At 40.3% G+C, this 19,092-nt stretch overlaps 1 protein-coding gene and 1 pseudogene across 1 annotated transcript in view; both read left to right on the top strand.

The window, feature by feature from the left end:
- The window catches only part of MACROD2 (MACRO domain containing 2), a 900,884-nt gene that overhangs the window by 409,155 nt on the left and 472,637 nt on the right, over nucleotides 1–19,092 (top strand). The gene's annotated exons all lie outside the window — the stretch shown is intronic.
- On the top strand, nucleotides 16,704–16,863 carry LOC112961104 (annotated as a pseudogene).

Genomic DNA, 19,092 nt, shown 5'->3' with positions numbered 1-19,092 from the left:
ACACACATGTCTTTTAGTTCCCTCTTTATTCTGAAAACGTGGAGTGTGGTACGCTTCAATTCCTTTTGCTCGCTGGAAACGTTAAAGCCTTTTGCTGTTCTAACTGATCCCTGCTTGGAGTGTTTCATTACTGACGCAGTCTCGAGGTGAGCATTATAAAGTGAAGTATTGTTCTTGATCTCACTGAGAAGCAGTAGGGAGTCAAACTGCAGGCATCCAATGTCAAAATAGCCTTTTCTAAAGAAGTTTTTCATGTGAGGGTGAAGTGTGTTTAAGGCTGTGTTTGCTGATCTTGAAGCTCAGGATGTAACGAGTAAAATGACAGAAGAATATGACCTTGCAAAGAATGAGGTGGATAAAATCTACATGGGCTTTGGGGATAATGGAAACGAAGCACAGTCCAAATGAATGAGACCTTTAAAGGTTGCCTTTCCCTTCACAAAGGTCTTTGATAGGATATGAAGCTCCTAACAAACCCTTAAGAAAAGACAATTATAGTACTATCCATAGGGTTCAGAATTCAAGGTGTTCAGACTGGCAGCAGTTTGATAGCCACAGAAACCATTTCCCATTAAATCCATTTAACTAGAATAAAAGATTTTTTTTTTCTTTGTGTGTAGAATATTTAGTGATTAATTCTGTTCTATACTGTTTTCACTGGTGAGATTAGAGCATCTTGTGGAAAATAATTATCTTAGTGCATACTGTATTTTATGAAGTATTGATTTGCCTTTTCCAGTTATAGAAAATTGTAAAAATACCTTTTTTTCCTCTCAAACTGAATTTATTTCTGCAGCTGCGTCAGATTGGAAAATGCTGCATGAAAAGCTAGTATTTGAAAAGCGCGTTATATTGAGTGGGTTTTTTTGGAACTAATTTTAAATATTTCAGGGGCAGCCTTCTTCCACAGCCACCTCTTGTAATGCATTGGTCCTAATAGGAAGAATTACTCCGCTAGGGGAGATGGCTTTTGCTTCCTATGCAGTCACCTTATCCCTGATTTTCAGTGTGCTAAAAGCTTCTTCTTCTGTCCCCTGACTTCACATAATTCAAATGATTCTTTTTTTTCTTTCATTGTAGAGTTTTGTTCTTGGAAAAGGGAAAGAGACCTGTGTGTGCGTGTGTGTGTGGGGGTGGTGTTTGTTTTGTTTTTTTCTGTCATAAATCCGATTTCCTAGGAATTGAAACGTAGTTTTAGGAACTATGGAAACAAAATACATGTTCACTTTCATTTTCTTCTAGTATTTTGCCTTTCTATGCAAAATTTCTCTAGGCACCTCTAATGACTGGCACCAATCACCCATGGTGCTGCTCTTGTACCTGCTCGTGAAGTTATTCTGCTGCTCCCAGTAAACTGCATGAACGCTCCCTCTCTGCCCATCTCAGTACTGTGCTTTCTATTTCTCCTTTCCTGCTAGATTTCAGCTGTGATTTCTTTGGTTGACATATGAACACTCAGAAAAAACAGCCCACAGCTGCAGCTAACCATTTGACAAGGTGTGCGTGAACCAACCAGCCTCCTCGCTGTAGTTAGGTCCTTTAGTTGGTCTGCTGACACATCACAAAATTACACTCTCTTAGCGAAATGAATGCAAAAAGCCCCCTAGTAACAGAAGCCAGTCTGGTTAATATATAAAAAACCTATTGTGTGCATTCAACTCCCCCCCCCCCCTTCAATGTAGGATTGTTTTTCCCTTGTATTTTATTGTTTCTAAAGGCAGTAGCAAAGCTTTGCCCCCCGGCAGTTAGCAATCTCTGGTGTGCCGCGCCCCCAGTTCAGTGCTTTTTTGCTTAGGCTTGTAGGACCGGCACCCCACGGGGCATTTTGCAGTGTCTTCTCCACCCGTCCCAAGCAGTTCTCATCATTCCAGAAATGGCTTTCTTCAGCTTGTAAGATGKAGAGTGAGCTCCCTTTAGAGCTTGATACACCTTTGCTTCCCACCGCAGCGAAAGGGGTGCTGAGGTAATGCAGTGAGATAGCTGGCAATCTGAGTTGGAAATAAAATACCCTTTTTCTGTGATATACTCAACCTTTTCTGCCCTGGGGTTTAAAAACTGAGGTCTACTCTTTAATTTAGCGTTCTCAGTCTGTACACTGGAACACTGCTAATGATTCAAGAGAGTTAACAAGATGGTAGCAAAAATCATGTGTCAGGTAAGTCTGACCATAAAAATTCTAGAGGCAAGGCAACGTGACTCATGTCGATGGATTTTTAAAACATAATTTTCTGTCTACTGGAGGCCAAGGCAGAGAACGTATTGAGTTCATTTGCGTCACACTATTTTTCCAACTCCTTATTAAATCAGACCTGAACTAAGCATACCTTTGAACAACAGTTAGTGTGTTAGGAACTTTTTGCTAAATAGAATCATTCTGAAATTTAGAAAACATCTGAAAGATCTAGATGGCTTCAAAACAGAGACATATCTTAGCTTTTTGGATTTGCTGTTTTTCTGTAAAAGCAGTGCTCCCAGGGAACAGGCTGGGATTCATGATTCACCAGCTCATTTATTCTTATGAGCATGTCATGTGTGTCAGTTCTTCTGATTTTTTTTTTCTCTTTTTTTTCCAATGCATGAGCTTCCTGTGGGCAAGCTTACTGTGCGTCATGAATGCAAGGGCATGTGTTCCAAGAAGATTAATATCCTTTTCTCATCATCTGTGATTTGTAGAGGTAGCTATTTACATCATCTTAAAATGTGAAGTGGTACATCTATTATTTAACCTGTCTAAATTTTTGTTAATGCTGGAAAGAAGTTCACTGTTATTCAGTAAGATAGTTACTTTTCATGACACTTTAGCATCTGTTTCTGAATGATATCTTCAGCTCAGTAATGAAACTTAAATCTGCTTTGGAGCTAATTCATGTTAGTGATGGCATGTGATGCAATTTTAAGCTGTTTGTGTATATTTAAACAAAGATTGATTTACACTAGTTTCTTTTCCAGAGGAGTACAACTTAAACTAATTCTTATTGATCCAAATACATTTAAAACTGGTTTAGAAAATTTTCAAAAACATAAAACTCGCAAATCTCTCAAAGCCAGTTTACTTAAGCATTACTGTCATGGTTAAAAAGCATGCTTTCATGACAACTGACTGATTGGTAGGTTTGTTTTTTTTTTCTTGGCAATATCTTGACTTAGTTCAAATGAGATGGAAAAATACATTACCGTACTCTAAAGTTTTGGTGCAAGATTGCTGAAGATGCTTGGATAGGTGTATTTCTCAGTAAATAGATATTTTTCTTACCGTAAGTCTGCAACTAAAGGCAACCCCCAGAACTAGTCTCTGCGCAACTGTATGCCACATGTATATTGGGGTGTACAGTCAACTGACCTGGAAGTGTTTTGTCCCTATAGAAGTACAGTAGTTGAGCAACCAGTTCATGGCTGCCAGTTCATGGGCCCAGCTCAGGAAACACAGCTGTGAACTCTGTCTTCTCCATCAGAAGAACAACAACACGTTTTGCAGGTAACCTCCTTTATAGGTTCTGTCAAACCTTCAGCAGTCATCCATATGTGTGCTTTTCTCCTAAGACCAAAAATGTACTTTGGAGGCCGCTCCCATCTCCTCACGGGGCATCCTATCTATCCCCTGACTTCTTCCAGTTGGGCTGGGATCCTTTTCAGATGTAGCAAAGTCTCCATTTTTTTTAGAGCAGGAAGAAGAAAGGGTGATAATGAATAGCCAGTTAATGAGGCAAGAGATCCTTGAGGACAGGAACAGCAGCTAAGCTTGTCTCCTGCGCTGGCCAGCAGGGTCATCCTCATTGCTGATCCTGTCTGTGGAGGGGATGTTACAGAGCAAAGGCATGAAATACCGGATGCTCACCAGGCAGCTTCAGGACGATCCCAGAAGCTCTTTGAAGTTTGGGAGTACTGACTTACTGATGGTAACTGCCCAAGTGGTTAATTTTGACGTGTAGTTGGGGTTGAATCTACATTAAATTTTGACCAGCATTTATAGATTCACAATGTGGTGTAAATGCAGTCAAATGTCTCATTAGATCACATTGCCAAGGCAAAACAAAGCGAAAAGTATGTCAGCACTATCCGATTAACAGCAGAGAAAATTGAATCCAGTAAGTCTAAACAAAATTTGCTTTGGTCCCTAGTTTTGAACATACCTTTATTATTTTTAATGGATTGAAGCTGACAGGAGATTTATATAAGTAGATTTTACATAATTCTAATGAGAATCTGAGTCCTTTGTCAGTGCGCAACAAAATCCTAAATCATTCATAGAATTTAAGATGGTGTTAATGTTATCCAAGATTATTTACAGAATAATTTAAAATAGCTAAATGTTTCTTCGTAGTGTACTGGACACATTCATGGGCTTATATGTGGTCTTGCCAATTTAATCTGGGTGAACATGCCCTTGATTGTTAGCTCTCAATGTTACATATGTGGCACACAGGTGATGCAAGTATCAGTATTTTGGGTACACTGTTACTACAAAGATAATTATTATGGAATGTAGAAAACTGCAAACTTGAAAATGTTTGTGTATGTGCAATACATTAAATCATTCAAGTAACAGTATTGAAAGTCCTTGAGACAGCAAACAGGCAGTAATGTCCTTAACCAGTAAATGGATATACTGAGATTCTGTAATCTGCGATAAGCTTTGGTGAGTACCGATGGTTACTGATGAGTGTAGAAGATAGCACTGTACATTTTATTCAGACTGTGGTGAGGTTAGCTGGGGGCTGAGGGATGTTTATTGGTCAGGAGAAATGGTAGGGAGACAGATGAAGGAAGACCGCTGAGAGCCAAGCCTGCTACCCACTCATTGCCTGACTTTGAGGGGTGGGAAGCAGGTACCAGATGTTCTCTACCTTGTATCATGTATCAGCTGGACTTTGCTTTTACATCACAGGGGAAACTTTACACTTTGAAAAGGAACTTGAGGTCCTGTGGAATGAGAGAGACTGTATAATCATATACCTTATAACTAAAACTGCTAATGCGTCTTACTCCTAAACCTAAAAATCAGCAATACAGCAAATGCGGAAATACGCAAGGTCTTCGTGTTGTCTCTTCTTGTCTCATTCTGCACATCTCATTTCTGTGGTTGTCTCAGCTGCTCAAGTAAGAGTTATAAAGTTGTCAGTGATGGGTTAAGCAGACTGATTTTTTTTTCCTCCCATAAAATTGATTGAAGGGAGTGATGGTTGAGTCTTGTGCAAAAAGAAGCATGTCAGTCGTTTATGTCAGCAAAAAGCAGCAGCAGTTAGGTCATTACAGTATTTTTGTCAATGGCAGCTGCTATCAATATCTGCTCTTTTCCCAACAACTGCTGATATGTGATATCAAATTAGCCTGGCCAACTCCTGTTCTTGTCTATGGGGATAACTAGAATAGCCTTCTTGCAACGGCAAGAAATACTGTATAGATTATTTAATCTTTGTTACATATGTAGCCTATTCTTTCTAATATCTTCTTTTGGTAAGGCCTTTTCTGTTTTCTTTGCGCATAGGGGCACTGCTGAAATAACATATTAAGTAAGAAATGGCATTTTCTTGCTCTCTCAGTAGTAGGCTTCAATTTCTGGGGTTCATAGACTTGTATGAAATTTATCTTATCTGTGTCTCATGATCTGGTGACTATTTAGTAATAATGGTCACCCACACAGTGTGCCTGGACATCATGCTGGTTGGTAATGAGAATGCCTGGAGTTTTGTGAAGGCGCCAATTAATCATCATAGTGCCAATTAAAAAGGCCATTAGAAATACTGTCTGTAGCCATCCATCCTGCATAGGTATTCTCTCCTGAAGAGGTGTGTGTATAATACAGGCTTGCACACATATGCATCCTTTTCCTGGTCGATACGACCTGATGGAATGATTGTGCAAAATATATTGGCAGTGGGATTGAATTGATATTCAGTCTGATACCATGTTTTAGTTAGATCCCACATTTGTTCCAGTCTGCTGGATCTCAAGCCAGTTGGTTTTTTTTTTTTTGCAAGTGGAACATAGTTCTTTTTATGGCACAGTTACACTTAGACTCTCATTGGAATTGTGCTACAGTATTATTGGGGTATAATTTTAATACATGATAATATATTTCTTTTCAGAGCAGGGACTTTAGTGTTTCACAGCTCCTGGCGTGCAACCGTGTGTTAGTTCAGGCCTCCAAGTACTCTAGTAACATAAAGAATTGTGGGTGGAGCAGGTAGCTTTTTTGCCTTACATTGTTTATTACTTTTCATTTTGAAATCCTGTTCTCAGCTGCTCATAACTTCTTTGTGTTTCTCCTGTTTGGATTGAGATTTTTTTTATGCCTGTTGTGTGCTCCAGCATGCCTTTTTTTTTTTTTCTTTTCTTCCCTGAAAAGTTCATCTGAAAACAGTCAGGCCATTTATGAGAACAAGAGTAAAGAAGAATGCTCTTTTGTCCATATGAAAACGCTCCCCAAACTTTCTGTTTTATTGGGAAGCAGAGCTCATTCTTTGGGCAAGGATTTGAAAATTATTAAGGGCTTATGTTTTTGTGGTTTTCCTTGTAAAAAATCTACCTAGGTTCTTCAGAGTTACGAGGCACTGAAAACGCCTGTTGTCTCATGCTCGGTAGACGTGCTAAAGTTTTACAGCTGCGTTTTGCCAGAGCGATGGGCTGGAGCTCAAGGGGAGGAGGACGGAAGAGGCAAGGCTGTGAAGGAGCAGGGGCACACGAAGCTGTAACAGTTACAGCACCCTGATCAGGCGTCGGGAATTGAGCTCAGGGTTTGTCTCTGCTGTTGGCAGATGCTTTATGGAACACTACAGCAGACTACAGTATATATGGTGTTGTTCTGTCATCGTAGAAGACAATCTGCTACTTCTGCCCTCTGTTTCAGTTTCTTAGGTACCAGATTTTTAATGTATAGATCTACTGATGTTGATGATGCTCCTGTTGGCATCAACGTGCTGCTCCGTGCTGGGATTTCAGTTTGGCTTTCCAGTTTACTTAATCAAAAAAAAAATCCAAACAGGCCAAGTTCAGTCTCTTGCCGAGAGATGGCCCTTTGCTCTGTTTGCTTCTTTTTCTAAGTGGACCCACACTAGTACGCTGCACACCACAAAAAACAGGACGATAGGAAAGATTTTGCGTTCAGAGCAAAATCCGGAGGGTGTGAAATGACTGCCAGGAATGCCAATAAAGACAATTATTAACTGGCTTCCTTTTAGTCAGCAGGGGCCTCCATTTGTCACTTGTGTTGGGGAAGAGCAGCTTGTGCCCAAATGTTGAGAGAGATTAGAAGGGTGAAATTTTTAACGAGAGTCTTTGTAATAATAAAGAAATACAAGGCTTGTATCTGTTAAAAGCAAATTTAAAAAGGAAGCCCCTTTCCTGCCCTTCAACTTAAAATCTTGAGATTATCTTAAATCCCCAAATGTGGCTTCGTTGTTCATTTCCTTTTTAACAGAATGTAAAATAACAGGAGCTTGAGGTTTTAGTCTATTAAAAAAAAATTAATCCTTTTTCATTATAACTTCTGGTAGTGTTTTAATTAAAGGTATTAGAAGAACTGCCCTGTGAGACACATCTTAAAATGCTTGTACAGTGTGCTAGGAATAGCTAGGAAATGGGTTATGTGCGTAACTTGTTCGCTTACTGGGAAGTAGACTGATTTGTGTTATTCTTGACTCAGTTTATCATCTGCAACTTGATCGTGCCTTGCTACAGGATGAAGAGGAAGAATGCCATTGTGCATGTTCTTCGCAGTTCATAATATATTTAACAAATTGAGGCTGTTTTTAGCAGTGTTCAGGGGGTGGGTTTTTGTCCTAAAAGAAACCACTCCTTAGCTCCAGTGTAGAATGGGAGTGTCACCACTTCAACAGCTGCCAGTGCAGCTCATCTGGGTTTGAACAGAAAGGTTTTGTAGACTGAGGTTTTAAAAAAATGTTAATTTGTTTACATACCACGTAGACCCAGTAGACTTGTTTAGATCACCAGAGGCCTTGGAAAGCCCAAGTCTATGCTTGTGCAAAGGAGCTTGTGCAATTCTGCTTATTCTTTAGGCTATTATCTTTCTGCAGGAGATCTGGTTCACTTGTAAGGTGTCTTTAAGTGCTTTTACTTCTGTATTCAGTTAAAAAAAAGAATTAAACAGGTTTCTAAATTCAACTAAAGTTACTGGCATATAAGCACATAAAACCAATTAATTAGGAGAAACAGGGTTACTGTTCAGAGACATGTGTTTGTACCTGGAAAAAGACAGTGCGTGCTGGTTTCTCTGCTTGGACAAGAAGGGAAGTTATGTAGGTTTGCTCATTTTGTTTTCTCTTTGAACAGCTAGTAGCTAATGTCAGTTAAAACTTTTTTTTTTTAATTTGTTTAACTGGCAGTGGGCTGATTGACCAGCCATTCTGGAAGCAGGTGGGGAAATCTGTTCAGGTGCCCTTTTCTTAAGTCCTCAGGACCTCACCTAATTGCTAGGTGTGTAGAGTGCCTGTGGCCTAATTCCGCTTAGCCAAACAACTAATATCCATTCAGTAATCTGGGTGTTCCCTGTATGCTTTCCACAGACAAATGTGCCTTAAGTTTATTTAGTAATTATATAATAAATCTAAATTTATATTGCTGTGAACATATGAAAGGGAGCATAAAATAAATTCCTATTTCATTGCATGTATGCATTGTACAATCATTAATATACTCATAACAAAAGTTAGGTCCAAGTGTTTCGTCACAAAGAGGGGAAATACCCAAATGTTCACAAAAGAAAAAGTATTTGTCTTGCTATTATTTGAGGATGTATAGAGCCYATGAGGAGAAATCTTTGTCCATTACTGCATGTTATTAATGAATGCCTCCTGTTCATTTAGAATTTTTGTATATAAGAAACTTAATATTAATAGACTTGTGTGTATGGATTTTTTGAAGTGCCTGCAGCAGTATTTACTTAACTGTAAATTTCCTTTGGCGGTTTTGCCACACCAGCATTTTGGCAGAAAGCCCCAAGGTGAAATTGTATATGCTTCAGATGTCTCAACTGATTATGCCACTAAATAATTCTAAATGATATAATGCAAATAATAGCATTATTTAAAAAATAATGAAAGATAAATAGATTTTATAATTCTTCTTAATTTAGGTTTTACAAGATGCTAAGTCCTGAAGGATTTCAAATGATGCTGTATGTGCGCCAACAGGTTGTTGCTGTACTAKCTGTGTCGTTCTGCTTCACCATCTAATAGGTCCAAGGACAGAATAGATAAACTACTCCTTTTCAAAGTACCCATAATACTTATTTACATGGTTTCACTCTCTGTACGCGAGAGAGAGAGTGTGTGTGTGTGTGTGTCTGTGTATAGGCAGTAAGTGAACTGTAGCCACCGGCTTTACAGAGCACTGCCAGAGTTCAGAGAAGCCCCGAGAGCAGCGTGGGAACGGGTTTAAAATCCAGGATAACTGGAAGAAATGACTCTCCCAAGGTGTCAATTGTCCATGTGGTGAATTTAAGTGCACTTTTCGTTTCCCTGTCAATGAGATGGAAACGAAGCCCTCTCCCTGGGAAAGTGGAGGCAAGCTGTCATGCAGCGTAATAGCAGCTTGCAGAAGAGCTCCGTGCAGGTCCTGCAGGATGCTGGAAAGCTCACCAGTTTCTGTTGCCTTCCTTCCTTGCCTCCAGACTGCACGTTAAATGTAGCCTAGGGGGGCAGGAGGCGAGGCCTGGAGTCTTACCAGGCGTGTGGCACAAACGAGTAAGTGGGAGAACAGACAGCTCTCGTCGAGATTATTTCCTTTATTCCTTCTGAGAAAGCAAGGGAAGACTCTGACACTTCACACCTGACAGAAGCRTTTGCACAGGTTCGCTGCCTCATGAGCTTCCTTTCGATATTTTGGGCAAAGTAAACAAGTGTAAAATGGAACCAGGGACAGAAAAGCAGAGGGGAAAAGAAAGGCCAGGTCCTAGAGAGTGAGTTATACGATGCTAGCCTGTAAAGCTTAGGAAAAAGCTGTTTAAAATTGCTGAATATGAAGCAAGCATGGCCTGGGGCAGCTTTCCAGCGTGACAGCGGTAATCACAGGCCYGATAGCTCGGCCTGGCAGGTGAGGCGCTCAGGAATACAAGTCCCGGGAACGCTCTGTGCTGCTTACGCGCCCAGAATGAAATTCCTGCGTCCGGGCTTCCCTGACCGCCTTCGGTCTCTCCCGTCCTCGCCTTCCCTGAGCGTCTTGGTGTGCAAGCGCGACCTTTCTGRTCTGCCTCCGCGGCGCTCTCGGCAGCCTGGGCGCCCTGAGCCGCGGCACGCCTCGGGGTTTGTCACGGGGCGCGCGGGGCCTAGCCTGTCGCCAGCAGGCTTCTTACGGGTGAGCCCCGGTCGGTGGGGAGGAGTAGCTGCAACCAAGCGATAAAAACTCATGTTTGACGGAAGATCCCGGTGCAAAATTTTGCGTATTTAGTGGGCCAGGAGATAGTCAGGCCTTTGTGTTGTTAGTGGGCCTGCGCCCTAGGAAACTGGCAGGGAACTCGGCCTGGCGCTGCCAGACTGCACTTCAGAGTCTGAGGTTTCATATGAAAAAGGGGGGGAAAAGCAAAACAAACAGAAAACCCTCTGTACCCTGCAGCTGCAGAGAAAATACTCAGAAACTCGCTGTGACCAGAGTTGTGTTGTTGTCTTGAGTCAGCAATCAGCTTGAAGCAATACCTTTGAGATGAACGAACTGTGCTGTCATTTCAATGCATGTGAGCTATGAAGGCTGACATGTTTGCACATCAGCTAGCTCATTTCTCCTCTTTTTTTGCAGAAACCTTGGTGTAACATGAGTTGTTTGAGCAAGTATTAAGATAGAAAAAGAGGAGCAAAAGGGAGGTTTATTATTATTTGTGTAAATTATAATAAATGCTATCCTTCCTTCTTTTCCTTCTCTTCTCTCCCCTTCCCTCCTCCCCCCAAAAAGCAAGCAACTTTTCAAATTGTGGAGAAAAAAGGGATATTTTTCTTTGCCCGCTGGAAAAAGCTTTAGTCATATCCGGACTCTTGAAAAAATCAAAACGAACCCCCCTTCTTCCCACTAACTCCTACAGTCTCCTTAGTGCCATATGCCCCAACTTACAATTATCCAGCGTTTAATACACTCCGCTTCTTCTTGAAAACTATAAAATGTAGTCATTGCACAGAGTCAGGAGGCAAATCTGTGAAGCACAAAGAATCAAAAATGTGGCAACGGTTTAAAACAAATGTAGTGAATATTGAAGCGAATCGTGTACGTAAAACTGTATGCCGATGGTATTTGTTCATTTCTGTACATCTGTTTAAACTTTCCATCTTGAATTTACCTCCAAAGTGCTGCAAATTTCCCTTTTGGCGCCAACTCCACGGAATTTATGCTTAGCAGGCTGCAAAATACCTGGGATCTTGTACCTAGCGCTCATAATCACCCCGAGGAACCTGCTGGTCAGTGGAGAAATTGTATAGCTGTGTGGCTCACCTCAGGTTTGCGCACTGGAGCTCAGCAGAAGAGCACTGTGATTGCCGATAACTGGTACTGGGTGAGCCCCACGAGGCTCGCTGAAGAGTCCCCGCGCGTCAGGTTTGTCTCCAAAGCGTATCTGAAGCCGCTGAAGTATCTGAGAGGTAATACTTTGTCATTGTGCGAGCCAGGAGACCTGTGCAGGGAAGGGCAAGGGGACTGCAAAATAATTACTGGCTCTGCATTTAATTTGAGTCAATGAAAATGCCAGAATGATTGAAGTGTTTATGCTGAAGATCAAGGAGCGCGATCGGAAGAGGGTAATCAAAACCAGGGACATCTTTCTTAAGCTTTTTAATATTTCTTAGGGAGGAGATAGTGGAGGGCTGTGAGCGTACGGTGAGGGAGTGGAGGAGGGAAAATCAGGATCAGGGGTCATGGCTGTGGGAAGCGGTGGCTTAAAAATGACACATAAAAATAGGAATATGTTTTGCTTGACAGTGATGAATGGATTCTCTGGACTGAGGAGGAAGACTAGAGGTGGCTTTGCGCTGGGGAGACAGTAATTTGATAGTGGCAGTTACAGGTGAAAAAGTTTGCAGTTAAAAAGACTGTGAAAAAATGACTGGTCTTAATTATGCATGGGTACTTGTGGCCCCAGGCCTCGCTTGTCCGGGTGGCTCTGCTTCCCCGCAGCAACTGCTGCGGCCCTTCTCAGCTTGCCACGTTTCCCTACACACGATGTGATGTTCCCAGCCATGTTGCCGTTCCTCTGAGCTCCCACCACACCTGTGCCCAGGGTCTGGGCCTCCCTCCCAGCAGCTCGGCCGTGCTCTGCACCCCCCCTGCCCCTTGCCGCTGGCCTCGCCAAGCTGCTCAGTTGGCCTCCGAAGGTCCGTGAGCGGGTGAACCAGGCTCATAGAGTCAATAGTGCTGTATCCAGGTCTAGAGATACGGTTTCCGGGACCATATCTAAGTCCGGGAGGTGGGATCAGTCACACCTTGCTTACACACCTCTCATATGCCAAGGGCAGGAAAGCGTTTGCCAATGTCCTATAGTTTCGCCTCTCTGYGAGTGATAAAAACCCAGGATGTTGGCAACATTTTATGTACCATGGGATAAAGCATGTTACAGGTTGCTGGCCGCTGCTGTTCAGTGGTGAAGCACGTATTTTGCGATTCGTTGGAGGTGCGTTTGCACAAAAGAGATTCTGATCACGATGAATTATGGAAATGTCGATAAATAATCACATTTTAAAAGGTAATAAACTGACTATTAATTTTGAAGGCAGAGCGCTTGGCAAACATTAGCAGCAGCCTGAGCTACCTACCTTTATGTAGCTTCTTCCTCCGTAGCCCCGGGCCTGAGCCAGGCCCCAGCAGTGAAAAGTGCTTCTGCAGGCACTGTAYGCCTGGATTTTGTTGCACTGAGTCATGTGCGGGCTTCAGTCATAACTCAGCCATGCAAGTGCCTTACACACATGTGACGTCAATCCATTTCTCAACTAAAAATACTTAGTATATTGCAGTTTAGACCGATGCAATTAATTAGGTGTCCAGGCACCATAATGCCAAGTCTCACTTTGTTTTGAAAGACTGTGTATGGAAAATGGAAAAAATAAATAATGATGGAATGCCACGTTTAGTGTATTTCTCTTCTTTCACAATTCATTGTAAAAATGTGCCAAAAGTTTCTTCAGAAGACATGGGTTAAAAATAAATAACTCTTTCATACTTCAGGTCAGGGTTTAAATGCTTGTCTGAGCACTCAGGAGTTTCCGTGCAGCTAATATTTGCTAAGTTCAGATCTGTACAAGATCACAAACCAAGGCAGAGATTATCAACGCAAATGACCCATTTGGGGAAATTCTCATGTCTGTAGGCCCAGCCCCCTCCCCTGCCTTTGCTGGACTTGAAGGCTGATTAGTGTTTAGACATYGCTTTGAGATAATGGTAATGTGCTTTTTAATTAGCATCAATATTTCTAATCTTTTGGGGACGAATAATGTGCTGCTTTTTTTTTACCCCTTGACTGTTGACAGATGGCCACTTATTAAACATCATTAAAATTCTGACATCAATCATTTTGGGGCTTTTAAAATATGCTCGTGATTTAAATCAAATGATATAAATGGGAAGAAGGTTTCTCACACCAGGTTGGTATGACTGATGCAGTGCTGAAACAGCGTTTGGTGGAGGCCTTGTTTTTTAAGATGCTTAAAGGATAATCTCTTGCTGACTCGTAGTTTCAGCATACGTGTGTATATTAAAAGGGGCTCTTGTATGGAAGTTGTCTGAAGACTTTTGAGACATAGTTACTATTTAAACATTTAGAAACTTGAACTTTTAAAAAGTCTGTGCTCATGTGGAGAAAGCATTTCATGCATTTACCTGGGAATTCACATTATATGTGTGTTCAAAATACTGTGGAAAATACACAGCAAAAACTGTAAAGATGAATTCTGGTGTGTTTTTTGCAGTAATGCTTTATTTTCCTTGGTGCATTCTTGGTTAGAAGCTCTACTTTGTCATTTGTGAAACTTTGTTTAAAGGGTACAATTACAAAATGCATTGTGTCCTTGCTCATCTTAATAGCAGTATTAATTTGCAGGAAGGGGCAAAAATTATCTTGCAGAGTTATCAAGCAGTGTTTAGGCTTTTTGAATGCTAATTAATTCTGAGCTCAAATGCTGTACCTGCTGTTTAAAAGGCTGGCAGCTTGTATTCATCACCTGAGTGACAGCTGTTCCTAGCCTTTTTTACTTTTAGAAAGAGGAGGAAAGGTTAACTCTTTCCATGCTAATGACTGCCCTATTGAAATGACAGTTTAAATGCCCTTTGGTGCATTCAAAATTTAAACTTTCAGGATTTTGTCTTTAAACTCTGGGTGCCAATTTTGACAGCATCCTAGATGAAGTATTGATGCTAGTATGTCATTAAAAGAAACTGCTAAATGTTTTCCCAATACGTCGTTAGTTTTTCTGGACAGAAAAAAGTCTGTCTCACATTTGATGTTAGAACCAAATCTTCCACATAAGCTAGAAAAGAAGGAGATAACGTTCAAATCTGACTTACCAATACGTTTACAGTAAGCGAGGAATCTGAAGAATTTTGCTCTTGGAGTCAAATCTTTTTGTTTGGTGTACTTACTGCCAAGGAAAACATTTATTAGTTGTTATTCAATTAAATGTTCTGTTAAGCTATTTAAATGTCATGCAAAATATTTTAATAAAGAGCAGTGTTCTATTTTGTATGTTACATTCAAAGATCATTGAGTTATTTGTTAAACTAAACTCCTCCACACTACAAAGAAATAGTAGGGTTTTTTTTGTAATGAAAAGGGGCTTAGAGGCATGCAGATAATTTAATTTAATCTGAGAGTGAGTATCATCTAGTGTGATGCAGATGTTTATATGCAGGTTTGAAGAGGATTATGCAGTCTGTCTGAATGATTGAGGAAGTGAGATACTAATATTGGATTAAGTTTCTTCTTTTTCACAGAGGAACAGATAGCTAAACATGCATTTTAGCTCCATCCATCCATTCTGTCCTGCCCTCCGTAATTAAAACATATTAATTGTGCTACATTTTCTGTTTGAAAGAAATATGAGACAAATCAACAGTTGTCTCATGTCAAAGGGCATCGCTTAACTGCGATGCCAAACAGATGCCAAATGAAATTCCACAAAGCTTTCAATTAGTGTTTCAGGGTAAATTCAAGGGATTTTTTTTCCCCTCCTACTATAAAGGACTGTAAAGTCTGGTACATACTTTGCAGTACAAGTATTTCAGAAAGACTGATGTGCAGTAGTCATGTCATGATTATTATAACATTTTCATTCTCATTTTGGAGGCCCTTTATCTTTTGGGAAGCTCAGGGTGGACTTGACTAATGCCTTTGGGATCGAAATCTGCTCACATAGGCTTTTACGCATTTTGATTCAGCAAATCTCATTAAGCACACATTTAACTTTTACTGTTCACTGAAAGTTCTGTTGACTTCAATAGCAAATTAAGCACGTGCTTAAATGTTGTTCGGCACCTTAGGGAAAGGTGATTAAAATAAAGAACAAAGCTATACTAACAAAATATTTTAACTCATTAAAATCCAGTAGATTCGCTGACACTGATTCACTGAATACTTGTTATTAAAAGACAGTTGCCTTGTAGTTGGCTGGCTTTCTTGTGCAGTTTAGAATATCAACCTCAGTATATTAGCTAGATATTTCCCTTGTGAGAATACATTGCCTTTTACTCTGACCTACTGTTCTGGTCTTGTAAATAATTAGTGGTTATAGTTAATGTTTGAAAATGCAAACTGGAGAATATCAAGTTTACTAAGCTTTTTTACAAAGTATTCTTGAAAATGTAAATTATTTTTAAGATTTTTTTTTGGATGCAAGTTATTCAAACATCTTTTGTTACTGCTCATTCACTTGAAAAGACATTTTTAGTCCTCACACAGGTGATTTTTTGAAAGGCAGTTTCACAAAAAGGCACAAAAAAGCTTTAGCACTATTATCTTAGTTTTCTTTGTGTGTGGACGTTTCGTGTATTAATTTATTCTAGAAATTGATAAAGCAGAGTGATTAAAAATTATGCTTTAAAAAGACTGAGATTTAGTTTTGGAATTAGCATGTAAAATATCGTAGTGAACGCAGCAAGTGTTAAGAAGATGCGCAGCAGCATACAGTTCTGGCCTTAGCATGTTATTTATTAAAACATCTCTCAACTTTTTAGAATTTTGTGATATATTTTCTGTCCCTTCTCAAACCCCATGCAAATACATGAAATTTGTAAGACTCCCACATGTGTCTGAGAGTAGTGGAGATTTGTATTCCTCTAATCCATGGTGAGAAAGTTCTGAAATAACTCCATAATGATTCAAACATCAGAAGATTGCTTAAGTGTTTGAAGGAGTGGGGCGGGCTGCCTTTTTTTTTTTTTTTTTGTAGTTGATCATAGAGAAATATCAGACCAAGACTGGAATATTTTGGAAGGCTGGACATGTCATCATTAGCTTACTCAAGTTCCTGTCCTGCAGACATTATCTGTAGACCAGCAGTGGTAAAAAATGCATAGGATGGCTCCTACAGTTGCACTGTGTGCAGAATTTTATCTCACTGAATTCCTGGAGTGAGTTATTTGGCGTCTGTAGTCTGTCTTCAGCTTCCTGAAATGAATCTGAATGATAAATCTACATAGTTGTTGCTACAGTCTTACCATGATTCAGTGTCAAGGTGCGCACTGAGTCAGATGAAGAAATCTTCAAGTCTGCTGACTTGCATATTGCTTCTTAACCACTTGGCAAAGATCAAATGTAGCGTACTTTTTTAGCACTTTGGGTGTCTGTTACATCCTCAATTTGAGTATTTTATATTAAATGAATTTAGGGGGCTGGGAGATTTACTAGGAGCTTGCACCATCCTCTCCATGTGTGAAGCTATTGCTGTGTTTCCAGAATGGTGGGGGGAAAAAAAACAATCCAAATCCCCAGTGAGCATAGATGAATACTAAGGGAAGAATAAGAACAGAGCAAGAAGCATAGATTATGCTTCTCTAAAGTATGCTCTTAATCCCCACCTATTTTCAGCTAAGGGGCTTTCCTGAGGTTCAATAAACTCTGTAAAAATAATAATAACCCCTGTTAAAATAAAATAAATAAAATAGTACTTTGGGTTATATTTAAATCTTGTATTCACTGTCTTCTCAATCCACATTAATATCCATTTTTTAGTGTCCAATAATATAACATCAAATCATCTTCAGGCCTAGCCGTTACTTTGCACTTAGAGGATACAGTAAGCTCAGCCTCAATCACTTTGCTTCTTGAAGAGCAAGTTCATTGCATCAACGTTGCTATTTATTTTCACTGACCACTTTTAGAGATGCTRTTTTTCTGAAGAACGAGTTAAAGTAACAATCGGAAATAATCCCAAAAACCAAAAGAAAGAAATATACTCCCTCAGGGTGCGATGTTATACAAAGGGTTATATTTTGTGTGATTAAGGACCATTGGAAAGAAATAGATGTGTTCAATATCTTTGAGGAAACACTGCTGTCACTGGTGTTTAAAGCATGTTCTGAAACGTGTGACAAACTGTGGAGAGCTGGTCTTTAATCAACCATTTATTGCCCTTTGCTCCTGCCATTTTATGAACCGCAGGTCCAGAGCTGTTCATACATGTAGAAATCTGTGGGTGGCTAATGCAAGCTGTATTTACTCGGCGCTAACAAGGTTACCTTTGAGGTCTGTGTAACCTAGCAGGTGGTGACAAGGCTGGCTTATGACATCTTTTGAAACAGACTCAAGCCCCCAGTGACAAATGGATATGACAGRGTGAAAACTGGAAGTTTTCTTAGAAGCCGAGTGAATACAGTTCAGATAGAAACCATTTTGATTACTCCCTCCATGACATAAAGATTTGACCCTTCAAGGATCTCTTACTAAGCCTGTGAGGTAGTACGGGAAGGAGGCACTGGTGTCCTTGTAGATTAGTGTCCTTGTGTTGGGTCTCATTACCAAGGCACCTTCAGTTCCTTAATTATTTGACCTGCCATGGTTAATAGAAAGACTATCTAGGGAAGTTAATTAGGTGTGACATTTTTGGTGGTAGCTCGGTGTGCTCCCAAATTAATTGCAATAAAATAAAGTAAAAGTAGCCCTCTCCCCAAACCCCATCCATTCTGTTCCTTGCATGTTGAATTGGTTGATGAGTTCTTAGTCATTACTTGTGGCCTGGATATTTAAATTAGGACATGTTAAATAAAGCTAATATTTTGCCCCCCCCCCAAATCTCTCTCAAGTGCTTGTGAATTGTGAATATCTTAATGATATTATTAAATAGTGAAGTAAAATATTTTGATTTTTTTAATTGCTGTTTAAAAGCCAAAAGTAGTAGTGTCAACAAATAAAAATCCACTGCAGCAAAATACCATGCTCTTACTATGCGAGCTACTCTGCTTACAGACTACTGTCAATATACCGTGTCTCCTGGCAAGGAAGCTTTTGTTTGTCGTGGGAACAAAATGATTGCTCCTCATTTTTCTTGACTGCTGAGCTCTTTAAGTGAAAAGCATTTTGATCCTGGAATAAATATTGATCCTCTTTTTTCTCTCTCTCTGAGAAAATTAATTTAGTGCGGGTTATATTCACCCAGGTGAGATAAGGGCAACTCAAGACCCAACAGGCTACTTAAACCCATGACACAGGCTGGCATGCAAGAAGTGTCTTCATTACCCTAGGGTCAACATATATATGCTGGCTCTTTTGAAGTGCCTCTCCAGGGGGAGAGCAAGGGAGGTTTCCTGGGCTGTCTGTAGCAAAAGTAGGACTGTAGACTTGTTTTTCAGTCAAAAAGGACTGGAATCTGCTTTTCTTCATTCCTGTCCTCCTTCTCCCCCTTTCTGAATTGTTCTGTACCCTAAAACCAGGTGGCCTCAGGGAAATGAAGGGCAGCAATGCAATGCGCCCTCTGGGGACAGCAGTGGCACAAATGGAAGGATTTGCATTTCTCCATGCTGATATTTACCACACAGAAATCCTTTCCACAGTACTTGAGGGAAAAGTAGAGAGGCTAGCAATAGTCAAGTCTTTCCTGCAGGAATTTGTAAACAGGCTGACAGTTCAGAGAGGACACAAAATGTTGAGGTAAGGACTATGGGGATGTGTTTACA

This window comes from Apteryx rowi, unplaced genomic scaffold (assembly GCF_003343035.1).
Source record: "Apteryx rowi isolate R43461 unplaced genomic scaffold, aptRow1 scaffold_128, whole genome shotgun sequence".
In the NCBI taxonomy this organism is placed as follows: domain Eukaryota; kingdom Metazoa; phylum Chordata; class Aves; order Apterygiformes; family Apterygidae; genus Apteryx; species Apteryx rowi.
The sequence above is the reverse complement of the archived record's forward strand: the minus strand, read 5'-3'. Positions and strand labels throughout refer to the sequence as shown.